The sequence below is a fragment of the Protopterus annectens genome, chromosome 15.part0 (assembly GCF_019279795.1).
Source record: "Protopterus annectens isolate FY-2018-M chromosome 15.part0, PAN1.0, whole genome shotgun sequence".
Lineage (NCBI taxonomy): Eukaryota > Metazoa > Chordata > Ceratodontiformes > Protopteridae > Protopterus > Protopterus annectens.
In genome coordinates this window covers 467458776-467482161 of record NC_056749.1, presented here as the reverse complement: position 1 = coordinate 467482161, position 23386 = coordinate 467458776, and the positions used below count along the sequence as shown (strand labels likewise).

General features: G+C 35.8%; 1 protein-coding gene across 1 annotated transcript in view; it reads right to left on the bottom strand.

Moving 5' to 3' along the window:
* Positions 1-23386, bottom strand: part of GUCY2F (guanylate cyclase 2F, retinal) — a 571373-nt gene that overhangs the window by 29363 nt on the left and 518624 nt on the right. The window lies entirely within an intron of this gene.

Sequence of the window (23386 nt, the reverse complement as noted above, 5' to 3'; positions counted from 1 at the left end):
ACCTTCACCACCAACACCCACACATAGCAACACTAAACACATATGCAGAGGCCCTTAACATTAACCTGCCCAAGCAACAAGGACCTCCGAAGCTAAAATGCAAACAAATACCAGTCACAACCAAAGTATCACTTAGCTCACAACACCAGTGTGCCACCCAACAACAGCCCCTAAAGCAAGACAATGTACCCAACAGTTTAGTCATAGTTGACTCTATAGTGAGGCACACTGATGTCCCACTCACCATGCTGAACAGGGAGAAAATTACAGTCAGCTGCCTGTTGGGTGCCAGGATCTGCCACATAAAGCATGCACTCAAGTCACTTCACAACAAGTACAAATATGACTCTGTCATTGTCCATGTTGGAGTGAATGACTTGAGACATACCTCCCTGGACTACATGAAAAGAGACATGGAAGATCTCTTGGATCATGTTACCCAGGCAGGCATGACCCTACCCCTGAGTAGCATCCTGCCTTCGCCCAGAATGATACCACAGTATAAGGACAAAATGATTGACTTCAGCAATTGGCTAAGCTTCTGGTGTCATTCAAAAGGGATCCAGTATATGTCTGCCTGGGACGACATGATCGAAAAACCACGATGCTTTGCCAGAGATGGTCTGCACCTGCTGCCCCTGGGATTTAGGTTACTGGCTAAGGCTCTTGCAACCCCTATAGTGCCTTTTTTAGGCAAGGCTCAAAGGACAAAACCACCACTGTAACCAGTACAAGTATGCAAAATCTGAAGGTAATGTTACTCAATCCTAGAAGTCTAAACCTCAAAATGCACTCTCTCAAGGCACTACTAAAAATGGAGAACATTGATATCTGTGCAGTAACTGAGATCTAGTTCAAGGCTCCAGAGAGCACCCCTGCAATGCCAGGCTACAACTCTTGCCACACTTTTCAGCCACCAAACCAGGACCAAAACACTAAAGGTGGAGGAGTGTCCATATTCACAAAAGATATTCACTCCTGCAGGCTAGTTGCCCAGCACAATGCATCCAAAATTTTCCAGGTGCAACTAACACTAGGTAAGACTGCTATCCAAATTGTAGCTTACTACAGATCCCCCACCATGCTCCAAGAATCTCACTACACCTTACTAAACATACTGGAAAATATTAAGATACAACCAAACACCCTAATACTGGGTGATTTTTAACTACGCTGCCATTAACTGGGAAAACTACTCGTGTACCAACACCTTTGCCCAACGGTTCTTGGAATTCATAAATTCCAATGCCCTGGATCAACTAATCCATAGTCCCACCAGGGGCTCCAGTATATTGGATCTGGTCATTACAAACGTGAAATCGATGCTCAACACCAGTAGTCACCCCCTCATTGGTTAGGTCCGACCATAAGCTAATTACCTTTGACATCCACATCCCACCCCCACCTCCCAGTAAGGAAACATCTGTAAAAAACTTCTCCAAGGCCAACTTCATGCTACTCAAGTCAGACGTGACAAACTTCATGACACCCATGCAGACGGGAACTGAAAGTTTGTCTGCTGAATCCTACACTAAAGCACTGTACGAGCACATCCACTTGTGCATGAATCTCCTCCAAAAAAAGGAAACCAATCTGGTGGTCCCCTGTCATAAACAAACTATACAACAGAAGGAAGAAACTGTTGCAGAAAAGAGGAAAATCCCAGGATGCAAAAAACTCCCTTGCCAGCTTCAGTAAGAAGCTGAGATCCCTCATAAAATCCTCCAAAGCTAGTTATGAAAATAAAATTGCCAAAGATTCCAAAGACACCCACAAGGCATTCTATAGCTATGTCAAAAATCTAAATGGCAATGCTCAGATCTGCTCTGAGCTACAAGAGAATGGCATTAAATATACTGATCCCAAGGACATTGCCAATATCCTGGCAGATCGATTCAGTGCCAACTTCACCCCCCTCTCACCCTCTAAAGGGTCCATTTCAATACCAAGTTTGTGAAATTCCGGTAATCACAGCCACACAGGTAAAAGCCGCACTCTCCAAAGCTAAGAATACAGCATCCATGGGACCAGATGACATCCTGGGCTGTGTACTACATGAACTACAAAATGAACTGGCACCTCACCTAAGTGTCATGTTTAATCATAGCCTCACCATAGGCTTCGTGCTCACTGAGTGGTGCACAGCTACAGTTATTCCACTCCACAAGGGGGGATTCACCTTGGATCCTGGGAACTACCATCCCATCAGTCTGACGAGCCTAATCTAAAAGCCCATCAAACCTATTATCATGGAACTTATAAACAAAGACATTGGCAACCTTCAAACACTGGACCCCATCCAGTTTGGGTTCATGAAATGCCGATCGTGTCTCCTGAACCTGACTGACTTCTTTGAATTAGTCTCCAGAGCTGTGGACGAGGGTAAAGCAGTCCACACAGCCTATCTGGACCTTGCCAAGGCCTTCAACACTACCCCCCTCTCTGGAATCATAGATAAACTTACTAAGCTGGGCATAAATCCCTACGTCACTCGATGGTTGTCAACTGGCTTACTGATAGAACCCACACTGTAAAAGTAGCCGACTTCAAATCCAGCTCCAGACAAGTGACAAGTGGAGTACCTCAGGGTTCAGTCCTGGGACCACTCTTGTTTGGCATCTACTTCTCTGCAATACAGCCCAACACTAAGGGACTCTGGCTAACAAAGTTTGCAGATGACTGCAAACTGGGAGCCATTCTTGAATCCCTAAATGATGTGGATATTCTACAAAGGTGCCTTACAGAAACAGATGCTTGGTACCAGAGCCATGGGGTCAAGCTCTATGCCAATAAGTGTATAGTTATCCCCTTTGGGAAAAACGATGTACCCATGAATTACCACATAGGTGGGAGTACACTAAACACTGAAAGTGTAATAAGAGACGTAGGAACACAGGTGGACAGTGGTCTCACCTTTGATAACCACATTGCCACAGCAGTCATGAAATCCTTCTATGTGGCACATCTCATCACTAAGGGCTTTTCATCCAGAAAAAAGGAGGTCATTGTCCCACTGTACCCATCCCTCATTAGACCCATCATAGAGTACAATGCCCCATTTGGTATGTACCTCACAAGATATCTGCAACACCTGGAAAGGCCACAGAAACACCTCACTAAAAGAATCACAGGCCTAAAGCAGATGACCTATGCTGACTGATTAAAAAAACTCCAGCTATACTCTGTTGCATAACATACAAGGCCATGTCAAACCCAGAGCTGTTGAACATGCTGCAATTAAAGATTTTCCAATCCATCAGAGCCACATGCTTCAGGGACCTAAACCTTGTCATCACAATGAACAAAACATGCTGGAGGGATGGGTTCCTGACCCACAGACTCCCCATACTCTGGAATAGAATGTCCTGCACCTCCTTGGCCCTCTTCAAAAGGAACCTTGATGACTGGATGGGAGATAGGAAATTTACCCTGGGGATCATGTCACTCACCCTGCTAGACAGGGGTCCAGGGAAGTAAATATTGTGGGAAGAAATAGCCAGGGAATTGTTATGGCTAGACTTGTACAGGCCCTAGGGCCAATAGCCTAGTATTAACCTATGAACCTATGAACAAGTTCACACCCCTGCATGAAACAAATGGGTCAATAGTCTGGTCATACGGAGGTTTAATGATAAGACACAGATCAGAGCAAAATATATATGTCAGTATCTAGTTACGCGCGCACGCACACACACATCTGTCTATCTATCTATCTATCTATCTATCTATCTATCTATCTATCTATCTATTTTATTTATCACTTGATCATGTTAGCCCTACTAGGTTAGTGACCTCCTTTCAGGGCAGACCCAAAGTGGTATTAATACTACTAGCAGAAATTTAGCTAGGGCATTGAGGAACTTCCCTCACTCATCACTGTTGTGAGTAGAAGCAATTTTGGAAGAGCACTTCCTGTTTCTGTTACAAGTGCAGAGGTGGCCTGGAGAAACAAGGAGGATGATGGAGAGATGGAAGGAGATGGAGTGGTGAAGGAAATGAAGGAGAGAGAAAATACTGAGACCAGAGAAAGTAACTCTCAGCTGTCCAAACTTTTGCAGAATTTCCAAATGTTTGCCTAATAGTGGTGGTGCTGCGGTAGCGTTGTCGCCTCACAGTTAGACGTTACACGTTCGATTCTCAGTTAAAGCGTCTTCTGTGTGTTGACATGCGTGAATGGGCATTCCTTCACTGAAGGTTGTGCGTTAGGCCCGGCAAGCCAGCACGTAAAACTGTACTGCCAATCATTAGCGGAACGGAGTTCCGCTGTGGTGACCCCTAACCGGGAAAAGCCGAAAGACAGTAGATTTTTGGTCTGTTCCTCATAAAATTTTGGTTTTCTAGCAAATCATTGGCAAATCATTGAGAAATGAAGTCATAAGATAATGACAGATGTTTGAGTGACAGACTTCATACCCTTCAGAAAATTTGTGCTAATGCAAAGTCGGTTATTCTATCAACTTTCTCAATTTGTAAGAGCAATATGTAAAAATTGTTCCTATTTTCAGGCCTTTGTTCCCCCACTATATATGGCTTTGTCCAGAATTCTTGGTCTTAGAGGTTGAGAGGTATGCCAGGGAATGTGTGCAGGATTCTAAGGAATTGTTTCAAAGAAACCTTTTTGACGGAGATGAGTCAGCAAATGATAGATGTATAATTACAACCCTCCAGTTGGTAGGGTTGTGGGATGATTTACTTAAAGAAATGGTGCAGAGTGAGCCAGACAATGAAGGAGATGTTTCCTAGGGGGACGTTATGGAGAAAATACTAGAGGAGGATGCAGATACAATCCTGAAAAATAGTGGTGAGATGGAAAAGAAAACATATGCAGAGAAAGTAAAAAGGAAAAGTGGAGTCACAGAAAAGAATGTAGAAGGGAATGAAAAATAGAAGTACAGCATAAGGATTCAAAGTAAAGAAGACAAAGAAATACACAGCTATGAAGAATGGAACAATTTAATAGCTCTTTTAGGTGTAAAACACATAGTAAGAGCATTTATTCTTGTATACAGATACATTTTGTGACATATTTGAGTTTTTTTTTTTTCCAATGGAAATTTTTCTTTGAAAAAAAGAATGATTGTAACCCATGGAAACTTTGTGTGATAAAAGCATTTAACAGGAAACAAAAAAGAAGATTCATGTACAGTTTCAGATGTAGAAAGAGAGACTTTGAAATTATATTTGAAAACTTTGTGTAAAGAAGTACTGGACATCTGAAATGTTTAAGACAAAAGGGATTTATGGACTGGTGGCTGAGACTGTAATATTGTGTTACAAATAGAAGTAGAAAAAATTAAACATATACCAAGCATGATAATTGTGGAGGGGAATAGAAGTGTTGTAAAATACTGGGGATAACCCAAAACATTTTTTGTGTGGAAAAGAAGGATATTTCCTAAGTAACTGTAACAAAAGAAAATGTATTTGTGCGGAAATTGGATACAATACAAAAATTTTGAAGTGAAATGTTAGAAATGTAACAACATTGTACATTTATGAATGGATTGCAAATTGAAAATAAGAGTAAGGAAAAAGAAAAGAAAATTAACAAAGGGAAAAAATTTTAGATGTAGAAATAGAAAAAAAATTACATGAGAAAAAATAATAAAGAGGACATAGACGGTTCTGAAATAAGTGATGAAGATGTCAAACTGAAAGGTAGTAAAAAGGAAAAAAATTCTATTGGCAAAAAGGCATAAGACAGAAAAAGAAAAGTTAAAGGGATAAGTATAAAATGAAAAAAAGAAAAGAAATTGATGAAAATTAATATATACAGCTAAAGCTTGGGGCTTGGTATAATGGTTAAAGTGTCTGACTCACAGACACAAGGTACAGTTTTTGATTCTCACCTTTGGGGATGAGACTGTTTAGGCTTAAAATGGTCTGTTAAGAAAGATGGCCTGGTAATTAGCTATGAACTTATAAAACCATAAATCTAAGGAAAAGGGAACATTAAAATTTGAGTCAAAGAATAAAATAAGCTCAGGGACAACCTTTGGCAGTTAATGACATTCACCATACGAAAGTCTATTCAGACCAAACTCAAGCTGTATTTATAATCCAAATGAATAAACAGTTGATGAAAACCTTGAAAGTATTAAAACCTTTTATTCAGTAGCATTAAAACAGGTAAGCGCTTTCACCAAAATGGCTTCTTCAAACCTCAAAGATACAGACTGAATAAGTAGGCACCCTATATATAAGTAAATTGCTTTGCATACTAATGACATCATAATTTGCTAACAAGTGAATACAATAATTGACTAATAAATATATTTGTGTATTTCACAAAGATACTTTCATACACTTCAACTAAAAACTGCATTTTTTAGCAAATTACTATTTGAGAATGCATAGATATGGAATGAAGACAGAAAGAGATTAGTAATACAGTTACGGAAAGGTCATATTACTATGAGAACATTTTATAAAAATTGGTCCAAATGATGGATAATATTTAAGGAGAAATACAAAAAATAATTTTTACAGTGGCAGCATGATGTGAGAAAAGTAAAGAGAAAAAATATAAAAGAATGCATAATGCATTGGAAGGTTTAGAACATAATGACAGAAAGTACTTTGAAAAAGAAAGAGTTATATGAAAGACATCATGACAAAATGCAAGGCGTGGCCAAGATGTTCACTGACTAGCAGTAGTTTTCTCTAGCTCTGCAATTTAAACAGCTCTGACAGGATTTAATATTCCCAAACAATCCTAATTGAATTATCTATTTAAAATTTGGATCATCTAAATATAATCTGGGATTGTGTTAAAATAATTATATAAATGTATTGGATTTTTCCTGTAAAACAACTTCCTAACAACTTTCTCTCACCATCTTTGACTAAAGGATGAGTTACTCTAAGGCTATTTCTCTGGATTCTTCAATCAAGAAAGAACTTCAGTCTCCGTTAACAAACATAAAGAAATTGTTGCTGAAATTAGACAAAATGGACAAAAAAAATGACTTCAAAGAGAAATATTCAAAGCAGATGGAGCTGATACATGAAGACTTACAGCTACAAAAATCTCAGATTTCAAGTATTGAGCAATCCTTGACTGGCATAGATGGAAGGCTTCATGAAGGGGAAAATAACACTGAATTTTTACTAAAACAAAGTACTTTTCTTCAGAAAAATCTGATTTGTAAAATAAGTCACGGAGGAATAATATACGTATTTTTGGTCTTCTGGACAATATTGAAGGTAACAATCTTCTAGAAGCTCTTTCATATGGAATTGAAAGAGCACACAGATCACTAGCCACATCCACAAATAGTCTTTCACCTAGATCAGTAATTGTGAGATTTCTGTCTACTCAAGACAAAGAACTAGTGCTGAAATCTGCTTGGGCTAAATCACCCATCAGAATAAAAGAAATATTGCTCATTTCAATAATTATTTCTCAACCTCTGTTATTTCTAAAAGAAAACATTTCCAGCCCTTGATCAAAGAATTTAAAAATAATCAAATTGAGGAACATCTTTTATTTCTTGTTAGATTGAAAATATTTCTCCATGATGGTCCTAAAATCTTTGAGAACCTTGACTCTGCTGTCAGATTTATAAGATCAAACAAAATATTAAATAAAATAGAAGATATGGACTGGTCAAACATTTCTTTGAAAAGAGTTGCAGAAAGTAACAAATGGAAAACAACCAACAAAAAGAAGAAACTGAAAGATAAATAACTTTTTCTTAGTTAACCTGTTTTTTTTTTCCCATTCTCTCTCTCTCTCTTCTTTCTCTTTTAAAGCCTCTAAATTGTTAAAAGTCACATTTTAGTTATTAGGAAATTATTATACATAATTGATATCTTTATTTCATATGTGGAGAAAAGTGGAAAAGAAATGTATTTTGGGCAATGTCAAATGGGCACTCAGAACTCATTGAATGCATGAACTTTTCACATGTTATTTATTGACGCATTTCAGTTCATCCTGCTTGATATTTAGATATAGTCCTTTTTATTTTATTTTTTTTATTTTGAAGTGAAAGTTGCAAATCATTTTCCTTTTTTTGTGGCATCTTTAATATCTTTAGAACAGTTCCCGCTAGAATGCTTACCTTTTTCTCTGTGAGGAGATTTGTCTCAAGACATAGACGTTGGTGCAGTATCTTGTAGCTCCTGCAATTGTTTGTAGTAAACAGAAAAAGGAGGCTTGAACTTTGATCTCATCACAAAGGAAGAGGATAGAATGTTGATGAAATGAGATAAAAATGTACTATTATCTTCAGCAGTCCACAAAGCTCAAGAAGGAACTGTCTTTATTATTGGAGACACTCTATAATTTATTTATTAATGGTATTTTTTTCCCTTAATATGATATTTATTACAGTGGTAATTTAGATGCTCATATATTATCACAGCCACACTGATTCTTAAGTTTGTTTAGGTATGTGTGAAATCCCTCATACCTATGGTTCTTACAAGACAGTTTTACTCCCTTTTTCCTGGCCTGTTAACACTTTTTTTGGGCACTTCCGTGATAAGTCATATAATTACTTTGAACTGTCCCTGGAGTTGCACTGCTTTTGAACTACAACTTAATGTAACGATCCCTAAATCGTGTTTGTAGTACAGCAATGCTCCCTTGTGAAAAGTAGATGTCAGCTTCACGTCTATGCCTTTTAGTTGTCCAGATTGTCATATGCATTTTTGCTTCGTGTTTGGTCCATTCCACATGAAATGGGCATGGTTTTCTGGATTTTGAGGAGTGAATTTGCTGGGTAATGGCTGGTATTTTGAGCTTTGCATTTCATTTTCTTCAGAAAATGCCTGGTAATACTAAACCTTTCATTATAGCAGCCTTCCAGGTGGGTCGCAGCAATCTCTGATATTGGTTCCTGTGTTGGGGATTTGTACAAATTGTTTGTGTTAGGAGGTAGACTGGTATTTGTTGGGTAATGACTGGTATTTTGAGCTTTGCATTTTGTTTTCTTCAGAAAATGCATGGTAATACTAAACCTTTCATTATAGCAGCCTTCCAAGTGGGTCACAGCAATCTCTGATGTTGGTTCCTGTGTTGGGCATTTGTACAGATTTTTTTGTGTAAGGAGGTAGACTGGTTTGGCTATATATTGCGATAATTACAAAATACTGCATTGAAAACATCATTTAGCAAGCAGCACCCCAAAATACACACTTGTTATTCTTGAGGATGTGGTCCCTGCTTGAATAAACATGTGCTATTCAGCAGAAATGTGGAATAAGAGGTTTAGAAGATGACCAATTTTCTTCTGTACCTGTGCCATTTATTAGTGCATATATGAAGTCTCCAGTAAAGCTGCTTCACACACAAGAAGTCAGCTGAGTTTCATTGTGTTTATTACTACAAATTAAGTTATTTGCAACCTGTTCATTGTGGTCTGTCAGCATTTACAACTGTAGGATGTCTGCAGTGTGGTTGTGATGATACATAAGTACCATAATTTATGTACACAAACTATCTTTTTTGCGCAGTTTGAATAGAAATGTTGATAAGCTGCTAACATATTGATGTCTGTAAAGAGATACACTCATACTTGAAACTTTAGATATGTTTTTTTCTTTTTATTTTGTGTTTCATTATCAGTACATTCTGTCAATTAATTGAGAGATGCTTTGGAGGAGTACTTTGCAATATGTTTGGTAGGAACTCTCCTACAAAACATGTTTTTCCTCCAAGAATTCTTGATGTTTTCATTAATATATGTAATATCCAAGTGTCTCTCAGCATGAATACTGATACTAGTGATATATAAAGCAGACAGCGCACATCCTCAATGACCTTAATGTTTCATAAAAAAGATATTAATATAGATTTAAAACTTCTTATGGTATTATGTTTAGTATACATCTTAAAAGACTGACATTGTGTCATGTGGTATATATACATGCAATTATCCGATTCACCCGCTTGTCTTCTCTTGGAACATTGAGCAAGTGTATTGTGTTATAAAGTGCAACATTGGAAGAGTGTACTGTTTGGGAGGTTTACAACTGTGAAAAATTTGATAGCAAGTGGCTGCTGGGGAGTCTCTGAGTTGATGCTTTTGTCAGGCAGTGCTGCAACTTTGGCTCTGGTGCAGGACAGTGGAAGGATTATGTGACACAGTGTTTAATTATACTCATGCACTTGTGTTTTCTTTTTTATGGTGATGTTATTTAACTGTGAGATTCAAAACACCAATTATTGGAGGGTGAATGACTATACATATGCTTTGGATTCCCTGAGTGCTTTCAATTAATGTATGTAATCACATGTTCATTCGAGGTAAGCCAATAGGAAATCATATGGTGTGTACATTGCTATGTTTTCACACTTGTTTACTTTCAGTGTTGTGGGATCTTTTGTTTCCTGGCTGATTGGCCTTTGGCATTCTACGCTTGGCCAATATTGGAGACTCCTGGCCCTCCTGAGTGGTGGTAGGGGGAAATGTAGCGGTATGTAAGATTATGGGTATTTATATTTGTTTGATTCTATATTCAAAAGGTATATGCAATGTATGGAAATAAGCATATATTTCAGTTATTGGGTGTTTTCAAGCCTGCTTTCAATGCCAATTAGTACAGACACACCTACTTATGTGTAAAACAGGGTGTGAGGTTCTTCTCTGATGTAAAACTGACAAAAGTTTTTTTTTTTATATATATATATATATATATATATATATATATATATATATATATATATATACAGTGTGTTGACATGCTGTCAAATAAATGTTGAAATGTTAATGAGATGTGTAGAACATGATGGTTTGGCAATTTTCATTTTTATTGGTCATTCAGTGTCATGTACATTTGTGCCCCTCATGTCATCTGTCTTCTTGTGGATGCTTGGTGAGTAACTCTGTTGGTAATTTTGCCAGGGCATTGCTTCTTTACAATCTTCAGCTCTGCTCAATTTAGTGCTGATACAGCTATATCTGGGAGGTCTGCAGGTTGCCTGTTGTGTCAGACACGGCTTTAGAAGATGCTGGATACCTTTAATAGGAAAAGAAGGAATCAGACTCCAAACCAGTTACAAGTGGTGTCCCACAAGGCTCAGTCTTGGGACCTCTCTTGTTCGGTATATATTTCTCGGAGGTACAGGCCAACATGGAAGGACTGTGGCTGACCAAGTTCGCAGATGACTGCAAACTGGGCACCATAATAGACTCTCCAGCTGATACAAGCATCCTCCAAAGGGGCCTCATAGAAACAGACAACTGGTGCCAGAGCCATGGCCTCAAGCTAAATGCCAAAAAGTGTATAGTCATCCCCTTTGGCAAAAACAAAGTGCCCACAAATTACCACATAGGTGGTAATCCATTAAGTACAGAAGAAGTAATTAGGGACCTAGGGACCCAAGTTGATAGCAATCTCTCATTTGACAACCACGTGGCCAAAGTGGTTAGAAAAACATTTTATATAGCCCACCTAATCATGAAGGGATTCACATCTAGATCAGGGGAGGTCATCGTGCCTCTTTACTCATCCCTCATCAGGCCCATAATTGAGTACAATGCCCCTTTTGGGAAGTACCTTACCAGACACCTGCAACAACTGGAAAGACCCCAAAAGTACCTCACCAAGAGGATCAAGGGGCTCAAACAGATGCCGTATGCTGCCCGGTTAAAGAAACTCCAGCTCTACTCAGTGGCATACCGCCTGCTCAGAGGCAATCTGTGCCTGACTTATAAAGCCATGTCCAACCCGGAATTAATGGACATGCTGCACCTCAGAAAATCCAAATCCCATCGAGCTACGCGCTCGAGGGACTTAAACCTCAGCACTGAAATAAATAGGACATGCTGGAGGGACAGATTCATAACCCAGAGGCTCCCTTCACTCTGGAATAAAATCCCAGTCCAGGTTAGGCAGAGTCCCTCATTGACTCTCTTCAAGAGGAATCTTGATGAGTGGATGGGAGATCGTAGGTTTACCCCGGGTATCACTTCTGTGTCACTGTTAGACAGAAGCGCAGTATACTAACCTCGAAAAAGGGCATAGCAAAATTAATTTAAAATGGGTGGCGAAAGCCATACACACTCTGGCTAGGCTTATAAATGCCCTAGGGCAGATAGCCTAGTATGAACCTATGAACCTATTATTACAAATTTCACACATATCTGACTAAGCTTTGATTTTGTAATACATGCTCATGTCAGATTTAATACCTGTCGACTTATTTATAGATTAATCATAATCTACAATAAGTAAAATAGATTGATATGATCTTTGAAGAGTCATAATATTATGTTTACCATTTTTAGCTGGATGATTATAGTTGATGGGATCTGTATATTTCATTTTATTATGTTTTAAGTATACTTTTGGTAAAGTGGTAGAGGGTAATAAACTGTTGTTGGTAGTAGGGTGGTTGACTTGAACAGGGTAGATGTTCAAGTTGGGAGTTTTTTTAACTGCATGAAAGGAGTTAATGGGTTACAGAATCTTAGTTTTATTACATATAGTTATGTGTTTTTTGATGGTTTCTACTTTTCTTACAATTTTGATTAATGCTAGTGTTTTATATAGTCGGGACTACAGGTTTAGTAATATAGATATTAATAGTGATGGGCCGAAAACTTGTACTTATTTAAAAAATAAGTTAATGGTCATCATACTGGTAAACTCATCTAACACTTTGTATGTCTTACTTAAAATGTATATCTATTAATATTAATGATCTAAACAATAATAGCAAGATGGGGAGTTTTTATAAGCACCTGAAACTTTTTAAATCTCATGTTGTATTTCTGCAGGAAATGCACCTTTTAAAAGAACACATAGAGAAACTTAATAATAGAAGTTATTCAGTGTTATCTAGTTCTCATCATCATCATAAGAAAACAGGTGTAGCCATACTATGGAATGATTCTTTATCTTTTATCATAATAGTTGATACATATAAGGATGATAAGGGTATGTTATACTTGGTTACTTTAGAACTTAATAGAAAAAATATATACTTTAATTAATATCTATTGGATCCCAGGGATTGGAATTCATACAATTAACATTTAAACCAAACAGTTCAGTTATCTAAAGGAAATATTAATTTGGCAGGAGATTTGAATTGTATATTAAAATTAAATGATAAGGAATCTACTGCCTCTGGTAAAAGGAAAATTTTATCTTTGGCCAAGAACTTGAGGGAATTTACAGATACATATCACATTAGAGATACTAATGACTTCTCTAAACTGGATTCTCTTTTTTTCACACATTTCTCACATAGACATGGTGCATATTCTAGAATCAATAGGTATATGTTTCAAACCAGTTGATTAATAGTCTAGGTAAAGTTAAAGTAATCTTGTGTCCACTATCAGACCATAATGTACATGTAAAGTACATGTTCAATATGTAAAAATCCATGTATATTTTTCTGCTGCATAATAGTCACTTCCACTACTGCTTAAAGTACCTGACTCACCACTATATTACTATGACTGTTTTGCATTTCTCAATTTTCATGTTTCTTTTTTCCCCTTCTTTTTAGCTCTGCCCTCTCTAGGTCCTTAAGTCAATATGGCAGGACAACACTTTCCAGCTAAAATCAAAAATGAATATATTGTGTTCTTTTCCTGGCACCCTGACTCAAGCCCAGCCACCTGCACCTATTCCAATTTGTATTAGTTGAATTCTGCAATTACACAGTCCACTAAAGACCAAGTATGTTTCTGTAGCTAGTGCTACATTACTGTTTTCATATTTTTAAATTGCTACTTATACCTAATAGAGGACCTCTTGCACATCACCAAAACCCACCCCTCTCCCACTCTATTTTCCTGACTGTAGTTTGACCGTTAAAGGTCCTACCTTAATTTCTACTGCATAGTTGCTTCTAAAGAATTCATGACATTTCCTTTTTTTCTCTTTGTTTTTTTTGTCCAGTTACTCCCTTTCCTTCCTGTTGTAGTCTATTTTGCAATCTACTAATTACTTTCTCTCTCCATCTTTTCTCTCCTCTTCCTCATCCTCTCACTAGTGATTTAAATTTGCCTGTTGTCTGCTGATCAAACTAAGGTAGATTACACAGCCTGATTCTTCCTTTTCTACAAACACTTTTCCTTACCTTCTAAACTGATTGTCTCTGGTGATCCTTTCTCTGTCTCAGCTCAACCCCATTCCATTCACCCTCACTTTCTCTTGGGCTCACTCAGCTTCCCTACCCCACCCACCCCCACTTTCCTTAACTTTATACACTCTCCACCTTGATCACACCCCTGTAGTTCACATCCTACTCAAACAATTTCAAACAGCCCCACTTAACTAGATCTTCCCTCTTACATCCCACACCTTTTTTCCCCATAAAACCACCCATCCACTCTATCTCCTATATCTTATACCTTACATACCTACAACTAAACCCTTCACTACATTTTAAAACACTCCAAATATCCGCACACATCCAGCTTTCTAAATACAGCCTGACACAGCTCCCATTTATCTCATCTACTACCTCCTTCAACATACTATACCTCTGCCTCTCAACCCTCTACCTATCTCTCCATACCTCCTATCACACCACACTTTTATATCAATCATCTCCTCCAACTCACTCCCACCCTCTGACTTTCAAAGAGCAATGATTACCCTTCCTTATCTCACCCTCTCTGTTTAATCTCTCCTACCTTCAACTTCATAAAACTAAATTACTCACACTCAGCTCTCCCTCCTTTAATATTAAATGCAAAACCTTGTCTTTATATTGCCAATAATAAAACTCATCTTAATAACCAAAGCACTACTAGACAGAGACATCCATCCCAACCCTGGCCCCCATAACACAACACCCACTTCCCCTTTTCCCTCACCTTCCACACATAAAACATCCAACCTCCCTCCTACTAAACTCCTCACTATCTACTTCATCAACATTCAAAATATACTGAGCTGAGCAAAATCACAGACATTTAAGCCTGGATCACCCACTACTTACCACATATCTTAACCTTATCTTAAACATGGTTAAAACCTCATATCTCTAACTCTGAAATACTACTTCCTAGCTATAACATTTATAGACAAGATAGAATTTGTAAAAAAAGGAGGTGGGGTGGCTATCTTCTACTCTGAACAACTCAACTAATTTCCCATAGCTACACCACTCCCAGACTTTCACCCAGCAGGAATACTTATTCTTAACTGTCATTTAAACCCCTCTAAAAAGTTTGTCATTGCAACTATTTATATTCCTCCTGGCAATAATATTCCCATCCTTGAATTCATTCTGTCATGGATCACACTCCAAATACCCTATGAGATTATTATTCTTGGGGATGTCAACACTGACTGGGAACCCTTTAGCCACCAGCTCTCCAAAACCTAGCATAAACCTATACAGTTTCAGTCAAATTATTACATCTTTTACTCGCTGAAACAAGAACAATAACAACTTCACTCTGGACTGGATCCTAACTAACAACCCTGAGCTCTACCATAACTCCAGCAACCTACCCAGCTCTTCAGTGATCACCTTCTCATCGTTGTGCATTGGCACTCTTTGCAATCTCCCAGATCCCACTTTCACAGAGATTGCCACAATCTCTCCTCCTTTGATGCTGAAACTTTTAAACAAAGGCTCTCACTAGTAAACTGGTCCAACCTTTGGCACTTGCCCATCAATATAGCTATACTAGAATTTAACCAAACCTTCACTGAAATTCTTAATTCATTAGCTCCACTTAGAAAAATAAGGATCAAAACCAATCAAGCCCCGTGGGTCACAAAAGAAACTTACATTATGAAAGAGATGCTACTTGGAAACAATGGCTTAAAATAAAATCTACTCAATTACTGCCAAAATATAAAGAACTCCGAAAACTCACCAAAAAGAAAATCAACACTGACAAGAAACATTTCTACTCAGACACCCAATTTTCCCACCATTCAAATCCCCAAAAATTCTAGCAAACCATTAACAAAATTATCCATCCAGGAAGTCCTTCTATCCTAACCCCTTCCCAAACAAGACCCCACTTGAAACCACCTCTCTTCTTAACTCCTATTTCATTGAATTAATTAGCAAACTTACAAGAACTGATGAAGTTAAAAATTCCATTACTACCTCCCCCTCCAACATAACTTCTTCTTTTTCTCTCAAACCTGTACCCCCTGCTTAAATTAAATCTCTAGTTGGCAAATCCAAACCCTGTTCCCCATCCTATGACAAACTTCCTCCCCTCTTCCTTAAATTAGCTGCCAACTCCATAGCTTTCCCCATCCCTATACTAGTAAACAGATCTATCTCAGAATCTACTGTCCCAGACATTTGGAAATCTTTCTACACCATTCCCCTTCACAAAGGTGGTAACTCCACAGACCCCTTCAACTACAGACCCATAGCTATCTTCCCCCCTCCTTATAAAAGCCTTGAAAAAATGTATGCATGCACAGCTAATCAACTACCTAACTCAAGAAATAATTCTCATCCCCACCCAACATGGATTTAGGCCAAATCACAGTACTTCCACTGCACTTCTCTCTTTCACTCAGACTGTAGCAGAGATCAGAGATAAAAAAACTGGTATCCTGCTTATTTCATGATCTTTCTAAGGCTTTTGATACTGTTTACCACTTTAAGCTCCTAACTAAATAATCTGATCTCAACGTCTCCTCCTCTACTATGCTTTGGTTCTCTAGCTACCTCTCAAACAGACAACAATCAGTGAGGTGGCAAGCCACCTACTTCCCCTTCCTTCCTGCTCTGACTGGAGTCCCCCAAAGCTCAGTCCTAGGACCTTTATTATTCAACATATTCACAAATAGCCTCTATAAATCCTGCTCTAACTCCTCACTGATAGAGTATGCTGCTCAGAAAACATCACTGACCTTCAGTCTACTACACAAAGCTCTTCTCACTATTGAAAAATGGCTTACTGACAACCATCTCATCCTAAATCCCAGAATCTAAACCTCCTCTGACACAAGCAGTCCTCCTTCCCTACCTCCTCTACACATCCCCTATCTTTACTAACCTACAAGCTTCCTTAACTCATTCACTCCAATGGAGCTCAGGAAGTTTGCACTGTAACTCCCAATGGGTGGAGCCTAAGCCTTTTGACAGAATCAAATTATGTCCACACATTTCAAACAAATGTTCATATCTCTGGAACCGTAGGGGTTATGAAAGAAGTATAAATGGCAAACCCTTCAGCACAAACTATTTTTATATAGTGGTAGTATTCTTTAGGTTCTAGGTCTTAAACTGAATTTTATAAGTCACAGTAAACACAGTAACTATTAGATTTGTAATATTTTGTAAACATCTTACAACATCTCAGCAACCACTCAAGTTACACACATACTGTCAACAGCATTTTATTCATCTAGCTGAGTGCTTTCATATGAAGCTAAGGAGTTCTATCTGCATTACCTGGTTGTTGAAATATTTAGAAAAATGTGAACATTTTATCTATATAAATTAATATCCTAAAAACAAAAGTTAATAGCTCTTTACCTGCACTAGACAGAGATCAAACATTAATGCAGTTGTGTTTGGCATGGTGTAAGCGTTAAGATGAGATCTTTTAAAACCTTGTATATAGCATGATTTTAGAACTATTGATGCAAATATGAACAAGCAATATTTGATGCCTAGAGGTGTCAGTAGGAGTTAACTGCATATGCACCTGGAGATGTCACTCAGATGTAATGAGTTACTAGCACAATCTTTACAACAAAATTGCTAGATGTGCCTGCAATGTACCATATAACTTGCACCACTGCCTCACCCTTAAAAAACTACAATGGCTAGAATTCCGTCAACTGCTGCTCATATCCCAACTACAAACCACTCACTCGTTAATCTACAAACCTTTCTCCTGTCCTTTTCTCTCCTGTCTGGTATCCTTTACACTCCTTCTCATACTCTCCACAGCTCTGACCATCTCCTTCTGGACATTTATAAACCTAATAATAACATAGAAAGCTACTTTACAAACATACAGTGTCCTTAGCCTGGAACAAACTCCCCCATAACATCAGGCAAATTCAACACTTAGTTTCAAAAAAAGAGTTGAAAAACTACCTGGCAAACATGAGCCCCTGCCTTTGTCTTGTCTGCATCCTACATAGCCTTCACTTTTACCCCCTTTCTTTCTAATTTCTTTATCTACTAATCATACCTACTTCTCTACTTCTTCCTGTGTATATGCCGATACCATAAAGTGTGATATGACCAATGACTTCTTTGTAAACTTGTAAAATAAGGAACCTTTTATACTTTTTAGTAATTGTATATCAGAGCATTTCTCAAAGTTATGTAGTAGTCTTATCTTAGAGGATATAATTAGTAGTCGTTACTTATTTAGTACAGAGCAATTGTTTTTCTAATTGATTAATTTTTGAGACTTTCCTTTCTTTTCAGTTTTGTGTTGTATGAATTGTATCTATCTGTGTTGGAGCTTATCTCATCAGGTCTCCACTGAAAATGGGCCCCAGGCTCAATTGGACTAACCCAGTTAAAAAAATACAAAAAAATAAAATAATAGTATATCTTTAGAATTATTAATCAGTCCAAGCCACTGTATACAAATTAAAAGAATTCCAGCCTACATAACCACATTACCTGATTTCAAGGACTTCATTACATCTGAAACACAAACTGTTATCATGTCTAACAGTACTGAAGATACTATATATATATATATATATATATATATATATATATATATATATGCGTCTGTGTGTGTGTGTGTGTGTGTGTGTGTGTGTGTATATACACCCACACACACACACACACACACACACACACACACACACACACACATATATATATATATATATATAGGATGCATTCAAAGCTTGCCTTTATGGGAGAATTATAATTTGGTATATTAACAAAAAAGCAATGGGACAAGGAATTAAATGAGCTCCAAGAGAAAATTGATAAGTTAAAACTACATAATCATAAAATAAAATTAATAAAACTGAAGAAATTAATGCTTTAAACAGTAAATATTTATAAATTTTAAATCACAAGACCATGATTAATTTAGAGAGATTTAAATTTATGTTTTCTATCAACCCTAAGTCACTGAGTAATTTCACAGTCAAGACTAAGAGACTTAGTAAACTTAATCATATTAAAGAGATTTATTTGACTAATAAAAAGAAAAATGTAACCAAAATAGTGGATATTTTAATAGAATTTAGAGAATATTTTAACAAAATCAATCAACCAGAATTCAATTGTATTAGACTTTAAAGAGCGTGTAAGATCCTGCATTAAAAAACATACCAAACATAAATTAACAAAATTACAGATTAATGCTTTAGATAACCCAATTTCAATGTCTGAAATTAAGCTCTAAAGCAAAAAAAGCTCCTAGTAATGATGGAATTATCCCTGAAATTTATAAAATAATACCTAAAGAAGCACTGATCTTACTACATAAAGTTATTTTCCCATTGTCAACATCTAATTAATGTACCTCCATCTTGGAAAAACACTTTTATTTCACTTATATTGAAGACAGATAAGGACCTAACTAGATGATCCTTGTATAGGCCAATCTCTCTTTTAAATGTAGCCTATAAAATATTTATGTTTATTTATGCTAATAGATTGAAGAAATGTCTTCCATCTCTAGTTGATGAAGAAACAGGTTTTATCTTAAATAGGAATACATATGATAGTATTAAGAGATTATTAATTTAACTGATTCCACTTTTAATTCAAAGGAAAATGTAACTTTAATCAGTTTGGATATAAACTGTTCTTTCAAGTCTGTTAATTGGGATTATCTTTTTTATACTTTAGAAGCACTAAACTTTTCCAATAAGTTTATACAACTTATTACCTATCTTTACAGTGGATGTCAGGCACTTATATTTCCCAAAATATTCAAATATATAAAGGGACTAAGGAAGGATGCCCTCTGTCTTAATTGCTTTTTACTCTCCTCATGGATCCTCTAGCTAATCATATAAGGATGAATTCAAACATTGAGGACATTAGACTAAGTCCTGAGGTGACTTCCAAGATACAACTGTTCACGGACAACGTTCTCCTTACTGTTAAAGGAAATAATGCTTCTCTTTATGGTATTTTTGACATTATGTAAACATTTCTAAAATAAATCTGTGTAATTTTTAATGATAATAAAACAAAAATACTATCTATTCAAATACTAATAATTGGGATAAAAATGTACTAAATATTTGGTACAAACAGATCTGTTAACTTATCTAGGAATAATATTATCCAGTAATATAAATGACATAATAAACTTAAATTATAATAATAGTTTATCTTCTATTAGAAATCTTATAATTAAATGGAATAAACTTTTGTTTACAATCTGAGACAGACTCTCGATTATTAAAATGATTATTCTACCTAAGATACTTTATATTGTACAATCCACATCACTAATGCCTCTCAAAGTGTTAATCAAAGAATTCGACTCTATGATTTTGAAATTCTTGTGGTTTCCAATAAACGTAGAGTAGCTCTAACACATCATATGAGAGATTGGTCCTAAGGTGGAATTGGTTTACCGGATTTGGAAATGTATTCTATTTCTTCTGTGAGCAAGACTTTTTCCTTGTTAATCAATGAACATTATTCAGCTAAATGGAAAAAAAATTCAAGAAGTCCTTTGCTTTTAATACTGATGATATATCTAATTCTAATAAGCTATTAATATTAAACAATCCAATTATTTGGATTTTAAAAAAAATATTTTATAATGAATAAACTTCAAAGAAATTTTCCTCATATGCCACTATTACTAAAGGCATTGCAAAACTTTATTTAAACATCCAGTTTTTATAGTCTGTTTCTATATTATTTTTCCTATAGCTTACACACATTCCTTCCTTAAAATTTTCTAACATGATTTTGTTTAAAGATAAGAATCTCATTTATTGGTCTCAGTTCTTCGCTAAGGATAAATTGAATTCTCTGGATTAATTAATAATTAGATATGATTTAAGTAAAGATTCATGGTTAGAACTACAATCCTATAGGCAGTTTATAATTGATAAAATTAACTTAATGCCACAAAGTACAAAAACGTCAGTCCCTAAGTTAATACATTTTTTGATTATGCTCACTCAGCATAACTCGCCTAATGAAAGTAAACTTTCAAAAATATAAAGAACAATCAGTAATGAGACAAAAAAGTTACTCATAAAACTATTGGAACTATTTCTCCTTAGTTAATAATAATCATGCCACTAAAAATGATAAGAAAATAATATTGGAATCATCTAAGCTGACTACCTCTTCACTTAGATGGAGATTGTTCTCGGAAATGTATGCATATGGCTTTCTGTACACCTCACAAACTGGAATTGATTAGTAAAAAAAAGGTTTTGTGTTGGTGATTTTTTGTGTAGCTCTTAAATCTTATTGGGATAATATTAACAGTTTTCTTCAAGCTTTTTTTTTCCAGATAAGTTTGTTTTATCCAAATCTTTGGTATTATTCAATACTCCAGTTCCTAACTGTGTTAACAAAAATCAAAACTCCTTTATTATGGTCCAAAGTTTGTTTTATCCAAATCTTTGGTATTATTTAATACTCCAGTTCCTAACTGTGTTAAAAAATCAAAACTCCTTTATTATGGTCCAAACTAGCAGCTGCTAGAAATGTTATAACGAGGAACTGGAAATCTGAAATTCCCCCTTGTTTATGGAATTCAAGAATGTTATTACTGAACTATATCACTTGGAACTGATGGCCATTAAATCAAGATCCATCACAATATATTCTTCTTATAATCTGTGGTCCAATTTAAAAGTCCTGTTAGACAAGAATTTACCTATTTTTTAAGAATAATTCAACTGTTTATAATTGCCTGCTAAATTTTATTCAGTAGACACCTTTGTAAATACTTTACTTTAGTTGTAAGTTTTCTGTTCTTTGCATTATTACATAATTTATTACACCTATATGACTGATTATTTTCTTGTTTAAAAAAATTATAAAAATGTTAAAAAAGAAAGAAATGCAAGAACTGTTATATAAGCAAATATGTTTTACAAGGAAAAAGAAAAGTAGCATGTTACATAAGCAGATTAGTAAAGGGAAATGGCAGTGTAATGACAGAAATAAAAAATGTAAAAGGAGAAATAGAAATAACTCAAGAAAATATTATGAATGGTGTAGTACAATATGTACAAGAAATGTTTAAGGAAAAAAGGTAGTAAAAAAAATGAAAAGTAAAGTAAAAAAGGTAACAGAAAAAGAAAATAAAGAGCTGGAAAAGGAGACTTCTTTAAATGATTTAAATAAAGTATCACAACAAGTATAGATTTGGATGCAGGTCCAGATAGAATAGGGTATGAAATGTATACAAATTTAAGGGACTGGAAAATATATTTTAAAGATGTTAAATGAATGGTTAAATGAAGATTTTAGGTTTAAAGAAGTATGTAGTGGAATACTTAAATTCATATGAAAGAAGAGAATTAAGAAATGGAGACTAGTAGTACTGAATAATAATGATTATAAGATATTTGTGGAAACAGTGCAAAAGAGAATTGAAACTAAAATGGAAAATAGGGAAGAATGCATGTATCATATAAAAGGGAAGGGTTGTCAAGAATTATCAGAAAGTGTCGATAATATTATGAACAGGAAATAAGCAAAAATCATGATAGGAGACCTCAGTTAGGCAGTTGACACAATTGGACATGAAATCTTAAGGGTAAGAATGAAAGAATATAATAGTGAGAAAATTAGGAAATTATGTATGTCAATATATAGTAATAAAGTAAAACTTCTTGTAAATGGCTGATTAAGTCAAGAGGTACATATGAAAAGTTGTGTAAGACAGGGATATCCTGTGAGTTGTATACTCTTTGCATTAGTTATGAATGTGATAGTATGTGAAATAAATTACAAAATGAAAGAGGAGGGGTATATTACACCTGAAGGGTTAAGAATTCCACTTCTGTTAACATGTGCAGATATTATAATAATTGCAAAAAAAACAGAATTTTGATAACAGAAGTAATGATTTGCACAAATGAGTGTCTAGAGATGATATTAATGACTTTAAAAAGAAATGTAAAGATTTAGGTGATATAGTAAAGATTGGGGTATATATTTTACAACAAATGACATTTCTGTGTTAGGTGTATAATTTGATAATAAAGATGTAAGTAGAATTTAATGAGAAAAAAACATGAGATAAAATGAAACTGTCTTTTCTTGAGAACATATTAATTATCATTCAAAAAAAGGCTTATTTGATAAATTCAGTACTTATGGGAAAAACAGCATACTTAGTAAGTGTATTTATATTGCCAACAGTATTTGAAAAGGAATTATTGCAGATATTTTTTTCATTTATATGGAGTTCTAGATTCAGTCCAATAAAAATAGGAGTTATGTATGTAAATAAAGGAGGTTTAGGGTTAATTAACCCAGTGGTATACACTGTTTTATTAAATTTGT